This window comes from Macaca fascicularis, chromosome 3, assembly GCF_037993035.2.
Source record: "Macaca fascicularis isolate 582-1 chromosome 3, T2T-MFA8v1.1".
In the NCBI taxonomy this organism is placed as follows: Eukaryota; Metazoa; Chordata; class Mammalia; order Primates; family Cercopithecidae; genus Macaca; species Macaca fascicularis.
In genome coordinates, this window is record NC_088377.1 from 169,148,256 (window position 1) to 169,159,953 (window position 11,698).

The 11,698-nt window shown below is 36.6% G+C and overlaps 1 long non-coding RNA gene across 1 annotated transcript; it reads left to right on the top strand.

Annotated features, from left to right (window-relative positions):
- Nucleotides 1–822: 822 nt before the first annotated feature.
- Nucleotides 823–10,165, top strand: LOC102132630 (uncharacterized). Its single transcript, XR_006696730.2, has 3 exons — nt 823–957; nt 3,137–3,208; nt 8,999–10,165. It is a non-coding gene; the product is annotated as an uncharacterized lncRNA (long non-coding RNA).
- Nucleotides 10,166–11,698: the final 1,533 nt, after the last annotated feature.

Consider the following 11,698-nt stretch of genomic DNA (forward strand, 5'->3'; position numbering starts at 1 on the left):
CAGAAACACACCATACAACATTTACACTGATGTAACACTTCAAAAATAATTTCCCAGGTATTGTCACGTTTGACTGACAGAGTGTACAGATTATTACACTAATGGTCTCACATAAACGAAGCCTCTACCCTCAGCATCGTTCCTTCTTTCATTGACCCTGGGCTTGGCCACGTGACTTACTTTGGCTAACAAGATATCAGCAAATATGACACAAGGAGAGGATAGGTAAACACTTGCACATTGGGATTTGCCTTCTTGAAAGCATTGTCATTGTCATGTAAGAAACTTGGTCTCCACTGCAGAAGCAGCCACCCAAAGAACTGACGCATTCTGCTGATAGTCCCAGTTGACTGCCATATGAGAGTAAGGCCAGCTTGGATCATCCAATTCCAGTCAAACCCCCAGATCACTGTGTCTATATGAGGGGCCCCAGGAAGGATCAACAAAAGAATCACCCAGCTGAATCCAGCCCAAATGTACGCAAATAAATTCTTGTGTTTTAAGCCACCAAGTTTTGAGATGGTTTATTACTTAGCACCAGATAACTGATATACAAAATGACTCTGAGACATAGTATTATTATTCCTATTCATGAGTTAGGAATGTGAAGTTCAGAGATATTAGGAAATTTATCCAAGGTTCTAGAACTAGAAAGCAGCAAAAAGAGGCCCAGAACTTCAGATCTGTCCCCAGGTTCAGCACTTCTGCACTATACTAGGCTGCATTTACACAACCTCCGCTCAACTAGTAAAAGGTCACTGATAATCCTAGTCCTCCCAGATCCTATTTGCTGACCTAGTTACCGACCTCCAGCACCCCTTTATTGAGAAAGAGTCTGCTGCTGGCTCCTTCCTGGCCTGCTAGTGAGTTTGCCTTGTTACTTTCTTTCTGCAAAAACTAAAGCCAGGAATCATTTTCAGTGAATCAATTGAATACAGCTAGTAGAAACATAAAAAGGTAAGACCTATTTTATATGAAAAATTAATATTCTGGTTTGCATCTTGATTTAGAACATCATAATGGAGAAAAATGGGAACAAACTTACATGGCCTGGATGAAAACAATAAGAATTATCAAAGGATTAAGAGAAGTTAATCATTAGTCAAAAACAGATTTTAGAATTGAAGTTCTTATTCATAGAAAACGTTATGATTTATGTTAATTCCTGAGGAAGGAAATTGATTCAAATGACAAAATTGTGAACACATGCTAGAAAACTGGATAAAAAATTTAAATGGAAATCTCGGATAAAATAGAAGGAATAAGGCTCTGCCAAATGTACAATGAAAAATCTCATCTTTGTAGGGACATGGATGCAGCTGGAAACCATCATTCTTAGCAAACTATCACAAGAACAGAAAACCAAACACCGCATGTTCTCACTCATAGGTGGGAACTGAACAATGAGATCACTTGGACTCAGGAAGGGGAACAACACACACCGGGGCCTATCATGGGGAGGGGGAGGGGGGAGGGATTGCATTGGGAGTTATACCTGATGTAAATGACGAGTTGATGGGTGCAGCACACCAACATGGCACAAGTATACATATGTAACAAACCTGCACGTTATGCACATGTACCCTACAACTTAAAGTATAATAATAATAAATTAATTTAAAAAAAAAAGAAATTAGGTACAAAACATCACAAATTGTATTATTTAAATTATATGGAATATCCAGAATAGCCAAATCCATATAACTAGAATGTAGATCAGTAATTTCTAATGACTGAGTGGGGAATGCAGAATGGAAAATGATGGCTAATAAGTACATGGTTTCTTTTTGGGATGGTGAAATTTTGTTTGAATTAAATAGTGGTGGTGGTTACACAACTCTTGAATATCTGAAATCACTGAAGTTCACACTTTAAAAGAGTGAATTTTATGGTATGTAAATTACATCTCATTTTTAAAAATCTAAGAAGGGGAAAAAATGAAGAAAAAAAAGATTCATCCTTTAAGTAAGTCTTACTCAAGCTTTGTCTCCTCCAGTAAACCAACCCTCATCTTGCCCATATGACATGCCTTCTCCCAGCCCATTTGGACAGGAGTTGATTATCTCAACACAAAGGTTTATGGTGTAGCTTGATCAGAAGTAATACAATTGATCATCTCATGAGATTTTTTTCTAAACCTTTTATTCATTTACTTTAAGTCAAATATTGGTTGGATACATTAGGTATTCTTACATGTCCTTAAGTTGGGGACAAGTAGCCCTGACAATCTTATCACAATGTCATGTAATTTGCTCACTGTCCTTCAAAATGCTGCCATGCTTTTTAATCCTACTGATACTTCAGTGGGTATAAGATTCTGGGGAAGTTTGTATCACCATCTTATGATACTATAGGCATATATTCAAGGATTAATGATTAGAAACAGATATATGGTAGCTAATATTTTTCTCAAAGAAAGCACCTCTCAAATTTGACACTATTGTCAAATTATTCCATTTTGTTTTTAAGACTCAATAATTACAGACTAGCTGAAAAATTTTCAATGAGAGTTCTACTACCAAGAAGACATACGGGTGAATCACATCTACTTTCTGCCATGAAATGTTTAGTAGAGACCAAACTCTTTCCAAAGGGTCAGTTGCAGGACAAAATACAGAAAGACAAACTATGGATGTGTTTGACCACTACTCTGTGCCCTTTTTGCTCAGTCACATTTCTCTTAAATTTCCTTTTAAATAATGTAGGATACATTATCAGTTTTCTGATTATCTCTGTAATGAATAATTTCCCATCAACCAATATTTTATGAATTCCTTGTATGCCATCATATTCAATCAGGTTCTGTATCTTATAAATACAGCTCCCATAAAAAAAAAAAGAAAAAGAAAAATCTCATCTTTTAAGATATTTGTATAGGAATTCTCAAAAGAGAAAGAAGATGCAAACAGGTTATCCTTTATTTCTTCCCCCAATTTTTTAATCACATCATCATAACCACTGGGATAATTCACAGTTTATTCTAAATGAAGCAAATGACTTGTAAAAGTCCCTGCTTCTCAGCTAGAAGTATGTTTGCTATGAACAAAAAGCAACTTAACCAGTCTTGCAAGTTTTTGATTTGAGAGCCCAAAACAATTTTAAAACTAAAATCTTCATATTAAATGTTATTTTGCAGGTGGCAGTTAAACAGTAAGAAAGCATCTGGCATAAATTAAGTGAACAGATCACCAAATCATTTGGAAAACAAGTAAGTCTTAGTGCAGTGATCTAAAGTCATTATGAAAACTGACTTGTCCACAAAGTTTGAATGACAGAATAGATAAAACACGTGAACTCATACACAAGCTTTCTCTGAACAAATTAATTAGCTTTCCTGCAGCCCTCCATTCATGCCAAAGAGAGCAATCACACAAGTGAATCAAGCAGCCATGCATAGCCTTGCTCAGTGTTTGTTTCAGGAGAACTTGTGTGCCCACGTAATTTCACACTAGGAAGGAAAACAGCATGGGATAGTGGGAGGATGCTGCAGCCTTTAACCCATCACTTAACCTCTGTGTGGCTCACTGTTCTTATCTCTACAAGGTGGGTAGAAAAACCCGTGCTTCCTACTTCACAGAGGTGTAAGCATAAAACATGTAAACAGACTTTGAAAAAGTTAAAACAGCTGTGGAAATACAAGGTGCTTTATACTTGAAGAAGAGTATAAAAAGGCAGAATCTGTGATGTAGCAGCAGCAATTCTACCACCCAGCCACAAGGCTGCTGGTGATGTCTCACATGAAAGCAAAGGCATTTTAAAACACAAAGACTCAACAGAGAGCAGAAATGAAACAGACATGCTGTTTGCAAAAAATGATTGTGTTTAGTCTGGGGTCTTCACATAAGAAAATAATATTTTGAGAAATTGCCATGTTAAATTTAAGCTGCTCTTGGGTGACTTCAAACTATGAAATTTGCATGTAGCCCATGAGTAACTCTGTCCTAGAAGAATTCCTTGAACTCTCTTTCATGACAATAATCTTGCAAAATTTAATTTAACTCCATTTACAAAGACTTAGGCACAAGGTTAACAATAATGAATCAATGGTTTTTTTATCCACTTTCTGAATAATGATTCTCTTTCTTCTGCATAGTACAAGGCTTCTAAATTCTGTTTACATATAAGCCACACATTTTTCCCAGCTACTTGGGAGGCGGAGGTTGCAGTGAGCCGAGATCACTCCACTGTACTCCAGCCTGGGCAACAGAGTGAGACTCCAACTCAAAAAAAAAAAAAAAATGATTGGGTACTGCTTTGTTCTTTTTCTACATATTTACAATACTTGTGTTTGCTATAGTTATTATTAATCCTACAGTTATTACTAACCCTAGCCCTAACCCCATCAAAAGTATTATCAGACATCTCATATTCTGGTTGTCAATTGCTAACTAGTAATTAGTAAAGTTTTCCCCAGTATAATTTCAAATTGGTATCTGGACTTCTATTTCCATCAGTGTGATGAATAAAGTACCTGCTTGGTCCTCCTGCGGAAAACAAATCAAAATACTGGGTAAAATACAATAAAAAGATTTTAATACATTAGTTACCTGGCTAATTAGTAAAGGGAACTTGATGAAAGTAGACCCGAAGAGGTAATCAGAGAAATAAAGCCATCTTGTGCCTTGTGGACCATTTTTCAAACTGAATGTACTTCACCTTTGTGTTTTCCATCTCTATAAAGCTACAGAATGGAGAAAACAAAGCCCAACATTCACTCGAGGTCCCCCTTTATAAAACTAAGACTGCAAACGGTCACACTTCCATCATAACAGTGAAGTAGAAAAACATTCTGCCACCCAACACACCAAAAGCAAGATTGCCTAATTAAAAATTTAGCACTGGAAAGAGCGGGACTCGTCCCTAAAAATACTAAGCATAAGTCAGTCTTCACACAGTTTTGCATGCCAAATTCACACTTCTTGGCCAAGAAATCTCAAGCCAAGAAGTCAGTTAAAGTTGTCCTGGGCTGGTAGTTTTCCAGGTTCCTGGCAGAAACAAATTCAATCCTCTTTGGAGTATTAGTTTTATCACAGTCTGAAAGAATTCATGCAAAAATAAGTTCACAAAAATATGAGGCCACAGTAAACACTGTATTTGTCTCATGCTGCTAATAAAGACATACCTGATACTGGGTAATTTATAAAGAAAAGAGGCTTAATGGACTCATAGTTTCATATTGCTGGGGAAGCCTCACAATCATGGCAGAAGAGCAAGGATGTCTACATTGGCAGCAGGCAAGATGAGAGCATGTGCAGGGGAACTCCTCTTTATAAAACCATTAGATCTCATGAGACTTATTCACTACCACGAGAACAGCATGGCAAAGACCCACTCCCATGGTTTAACTACCTCCCCTCAGGTCCCTCCCACAACACCTGGGAATTGTGAGAGCTACAATTCAAGATTAGATTTGGGTGGGGACACAGCCAAACCATATCTATACACACACACACACACACACACACACACACACACAGAGAGGGGGAGAGAGAGAGAGAGAGAGAGAGTACAGTATGAAGAGCAAAAGCCAATAGAACAGACCTTTTTAAAAATGTCTAAAAGGCTTTATGTCTAAATAAATTTAAAAGTGATTTAAAATATAAGGAAAGGGAAAGATACCATAGAAATGAAGCAGATTTTAAAAAAACAAATATAATTCTAAAAATTTAAAAATACAATAAAGAAAGCTTAAAACTCAATAGACAGATTTGAAAAGCTGACATGTGAATTTGAAAGATAGATCCAAATAAATCATCCAGAATGCAGCATAGAATGATCACGATAGAAATGATAAAACAGAGATCGAAAGACATGTCAAACCAGAGCTCTAAAAGGACAAGAAACAGGATAAGTGAAATAATATTTGGATTGATGGCTACTGCAAATTTTTCAGAAATAATAGAACACTTCTCCACAGATTGAAGAAGCTCAGTGAATTCTAAGCTTAATAATAAAAAGAAACTCATGGCTAAACACATCACAGGGAATCTGTAAATAAAAAAGACAAAAGAAATATCTGAAAAACAGCCAGAGAGAAAAGACAACTAAACTTCAGCTGAAGGACAGACACAATGAAAGCCAGAAGAAAGCAGAGCAGTATGTTCAAAGGGCTGAGGAAAAAAAAATTTTTTTAATTATTTTAAACATCTTTCAAAAAGTGGGACAAGGAAAGCCATATTTAAACAAAAATATCCTAATAGACTGCTATAAATAGATACTCAGTAAGGGAAATTCTAATGAATATATTTTATGCAGAAGGAAATTGATCCCAGATGAAAGAACTAAGATGCAAAAAGAAAAAAGAAAAGATCAATAAAGAAAACAGTAAGTATATAGATAAAACTAAATAAACATTGAGATAAATATAGAGATAAAATAAATATAGAGATAAAATAATAATATTATTATCTGGTGGGATTAAAAATAAAGATAAAATAAACCTAAAATGCATGACAAAAATAATACATTTCAGGAATGGAATAGAGTTCACGCATTTTAAGACAATTGTATTGCTAGAAAAGAGGGTGACAATATGATTGACTAGCACTTGAGAAGCCAAATATATATGCTAAAATGTCTAGCATGACAATTAAAAGAATAGAAACAAAGTATATAACTTCTAAATTAGTAAAAGAGGAACATAGAATGAAAAAAACAAATACTCAATCCAAGAGAATCCACGGAAAAAAATGAAAAAGAAACAGAAAAGGTAGGACAAATAAAAAGCCCATGATAAGATGGTAAAAATAAATCCAAACATATTAATAACTACAAAAACAAATGTAAATGGATGAGATATGTAAGTGGAAGAAACATATTTTTTCAACTGTATTTTAAAAACCTGCTTAGATTGTTTAAAAAATTTAAAGGATTTTTTTACATATTTACGAAATAAATGGATATCTACATGATATCCACAAAAGGATATACAAAAAAGAAATAGCATGTACCCTTCATAAATATTAAGAACATGAAAGAAAGACTGAGCAAATGTTCCTGGTCAAAGAGACTAAAGAAATATGACAAGTAAATGTAATACCGAGTCCTAAATTGGATCCTAGACCAGAAAAATATTTTTTCCTTTGAAATATAGGCTACTAGAGGGCCAATGGTGAGATTTAGACAAAGTTTGAATATTAGGTAATAGTTCTAGATCAGTGTTTATTTCCTGATAGTGCCTCACCATGCCATGAGAAGCATGTGCCCTTTCTAGTCTCCTGATCCAAGAAGGGTGAGGGACATGCAGAGTACAGTTGCCCCAGTACAGCCACATGTATACAGTGAGAGGCTGAGCTGCCCCTGCTGCCACAGCCTGAAACAAAGCCACCCAGCTTAGATCAGTCAGTACCTAGATGACTCAAGATTCCTGGGAATAAATACAGATGCATGTGACATTGAGATTCGGGGTTGTCTATTTTGCTGCAATAAGTAACTGATACAATGACAAAGTTAGATTATTGCAGGAAGAAAATTTATTTTAACCTTAGAAAAATCAATTGGTCCAGTTGTGGTGGCTCAGGCCTGTAATCCTAGCACTTTGGGAGGCGGAGACGGGCAGATTGCCTGAGCTCAGGAGTTCGAGACCGGCCTGGGCAACATGAAAAAACCCTGTCTCTACTAAAAAAGACAACAACAACAAAAAAAAATTAGCCAGGCATGGTGGCACACACCTGTAGTCCCAGTTACTCAGGAGGCCGAGGCACAAGAATTACTTGAACCTAGAGGTTGCAGTGAGCCAAGATCGCACCACTGCACTCCAGCCTGGGCGACAGAGTGAGACTCCATCAAAAAAAAAAAATCTATTGGTATAATTTACTATATGATTAGAGTAAAAGAAACAATGTGAACATCTCAGTAGGTACTGAAAAATATCATTCGATAACATTTAACATTCATTTGTGATGGTTAAAAAAATTAGGACTAGGAGAGCTTGCTCCAACAGATGTGTAAACCTATTATGAAACTATAGCAAATCAGATTGATATGGTTTGGCTGTGTTCCCACACAGCTAAATTTCATCTTGAATTGTAGCTCCCATAATTCCCACCTGTTGTGGGAGGGACCTGGTGGGAAATAATTGAATCATGGGGGCGGTTTTCCCCATACTGTTCTGGTGGTAGTGAATAAGTCTCGCAAGATCTGATGGTTTTATAAGAGGAAACCACTTTCTGTTGATTCTCGTTCTCTCTTGTCTGCCACTACTAAGATGTGCCTTTTGCCTTCTGTCGTAAGTGTAAGGCCTCCCCAGTCACATGCAACTGTGAGTCCATTAAACCTCTTTTTCTTTATAAATGATCCAGTCTCAGGTATGTCTTTATCAGCAGTGTGAAAATGGACTAATACAAAGATAATGTAGTATTTGCACAGAAATAGCCAAATAGAAAAAATGAGAGAGTCCAGAAAAGGATACACTAATATACAGACAATTTATAATGAAGAGAGGTAGTATGGCAGTTTAATTAGGAAAAGACAAGTAGGTCTTCAATAAATGTGACAGTAAGTTATCCAAATGAAAAATATTAAATTGCACCTCTATATCACATGATATATAAGAATCAATTCCAGATGGATTAAAGATCTAACTGTGGTAAGGAAAAACCCCATAACATCATACAAGTAACAAAGGAGAATATATTTACGACCTCAGGATAAAGAAGTATTCCTTAAACAAGACATAAAAAGCAGAAACTGTAACAATAGAGACTAATAAATCATACTACATTAAATAAGAACTTCTGTTCATGAAAGACACCATAAAAAATAAAAGCAGCCACAGAGCAGGAAAAGATATTTGCATCATCAGCGAAGGACTAGTATCCAGAATATACTAGTATCCAGAAAAGCACTATAGTTGACAGGAAGAATAATGAAATTAAGCAAAATTCCAACTAGCAATATGGAGAATAATAGCTTTTGATTTTATTAGAACTGTGGAATCGCTGAACTCAGTGCTCTTTAGAGATCATCATGCTAACTACCCAATCTCTTTATTTCACAGCTGAGCACGCCAAGATCCAAGGAAGGAGCCCAGAGCAGACTGCACAGCATGCCCTGTGCCCCAACCACACTGCTTCCTCTTCTGAATCTCTGCACCCCCAAGTCTGGTTCAGTTTTGAGTTTCAGGCATGGTCTCATCCCTTTGGCACTTCTTTATTCCAACCAAAAGTTCTCAGCTTCAAAAAAAAGATGAGCATGTTCAATGACGAGAAAGTCTGTTTGATGGTAATCTGTAAATTTGCCACATAAAGCATAAACCTTACCACATAAAGCTTAAAGGAACACCCACTGAATTCCAACTGCTGAAAGTTGTCCTGCCCTTTCCTTATGGTCTCCAAAGACAAGCTTGTTTTATGTCACAAAAATCTCCCCTTTTTATGGGCCAGATTCAATTTGTCACTACTTGGATATTGAACACTTTTTGCAAATTAAAGAGAAAGTCACCTCAGGCAACTTTCAAATAGAGGCTTATTGGGGACTTGATGATACTGCAAATCATTAAAGAACTTAGGTTCTGTACCCCTGCCCTCACTGATCAAATAGAGGCCACTGCTTTGAAGCCAGCAAGGACCCATGGGACTGACTTAATGCTTTTTGCCTTCAGCTTCTGAAGCTTATCACATTACTAATGTTTGAGTCTCTAATCCAGCTGGCTAGTTTAATCATCTTGAAGTAAAATAATACTATTAACATTGTTAGAAATGATTTATTTTTCTCTGTGCTCTTACCCTCTGCTTGATTCATTCATTTTATTTATAATTTTGCAATTACAAGTTTTCTTCTCAGAATCCTTCTCTTTCCCATTGTTAAAAGTAAAGACTATATCATCCTCTTTATTTTATAATCTGTTGCTATGGAAATAGGGATTAATGATCCAGGGATAATAAAGAAAGAAAAAAGGTATTCTCTAAGAGAAAATTTGTTTCCAAATATAATCCCTTTTAGTTAAGCTGTCATATAAAATTATACAATTATTGGTTGAGCACAGTGCAACTAGAAAGGTGCTAGGTCCTAATCAAAACAGAGAAGATAAAGACCATGAAATTGTATTTTAGCTAAGGAAATAAGACACATGACACAATGTACAAGCAGTATGTTACTGTTCATATGTAATTTGGGTGTAAAAATTTGTGTTTGAGATCATAAAAGCAGTAAAAAAAAAATCAAAGTATACAAACAAAAACAGATGGGCTTGATATGAACAACCACTGGAATAAGATTTAAAGCCAAAATCAGGAATTTTAATTTCATAACTAGAAGTTAGGATTGGAGAGAAAGTGTAATATGATCAGCATGCTGCGCAAGAAAGATGACTTCATTTGTTCATTTGGTGAACATTTTCTGAAGGCACAGTAGGCTTTGTGTCCTGGGCTAAGCATGAGGGCATGGGACAATAGAAACTGTCAATGAAATAATGAAATAATAGAATTGACAATGAAATAATGTTGTCTTGAGTCATCTTCCCCAGAAGCAGAGCCTGAGACAGGAATTTGGGTATACATGGCTATTAAGGCAGTGCTCTAAGAGAGAGGGAGTAAGGAAGATGGAATACGGCAGGGGAAGTAAGTAAGTGGCATCTGCAGGTGTCTGGCTTCACTGTATCCCACAGAGAGCCCTAGAGCATGAACATTCTCCCAGGTAGTCCCCATGTTGAAGCAAAGGGAAAAGCCTTTTGAACTCTTCTATCAGCCAGCAACTGGCTGGAGCCTGCCCCTAGGGGAAATAGGTGAGTAATTTACCAAATGAGTTAGCTCTGACTGCGATTCTTTAGAGGGGCAAGAGTGAGCCAATGCTCACAACAGTTGAAGGATGGATGACCTAGGGTTGTAAAGGGGATCTGAGTGGGGCACCAGCAGTGTATAAAATGTCTTCAAATTATTAAGACAGGTTACTTTGAACTCAGAATCCTATACCTAGCCCTCAAGCCCATCTCTGAAAGAACTACTGGAGGGCACTACTGTGGCAACAAGATACATGAATGTGAGAAAGAGGACTGTATGGCGTAAAAGAAAAAATGATGAAAAAGAAATGTGAAAAAATTCTAGTGAAGTCCAATAATGCAGAATGCAGAATGCAAGAAAAATTGGGGAACTAAAATCCCGGATGATTACAATATGGCAGATGGTGGTCAAAGATGGGAAAGAGAAAAATCAGTGTCCTAACGTTAGTAGCAGTGTATCTGGTGAGAAGGCAATAAATACTAATATGTTGTGGTGCTGTCCAATATGGTTGTTATGGCATGAACTGTGTCCCCACAAAATTCCTATGTTGAAGCCCTAACTCTCTACATCTCAGAATGTGAGCGATTTGGAGACAGGACCTTTAAAAGGCTGATTATGTTAAAACGAGGCCCTTAGGATAAGCCCTGATCTAATCTGACTGATGTCCTCAGAAGAAGAGATTAAGACTCACAAGGAGATATCAGGGATGCAAGCACACAGAGGAAAGACCATGTGAGGATGCGCAAGAAGAAGGCATCTGCAAGGCAGGTAGAGAGGCTTCAGAAGAAACCAGACCTGCTGACACCTTGATCTTGGACTTCCAGTCTCCAGAACTGTGAGAAAATTAATTTCTGTTGTTTAAGCCATCCAATCTATAGTATTTTGTTATGGCAGCCCAAGAAAATTAATATAATAGTAGTCAGTGGCTACATGTGGCTATTTAATTTACATTAATTAAAATTAAATAAAGGTAAAACTTC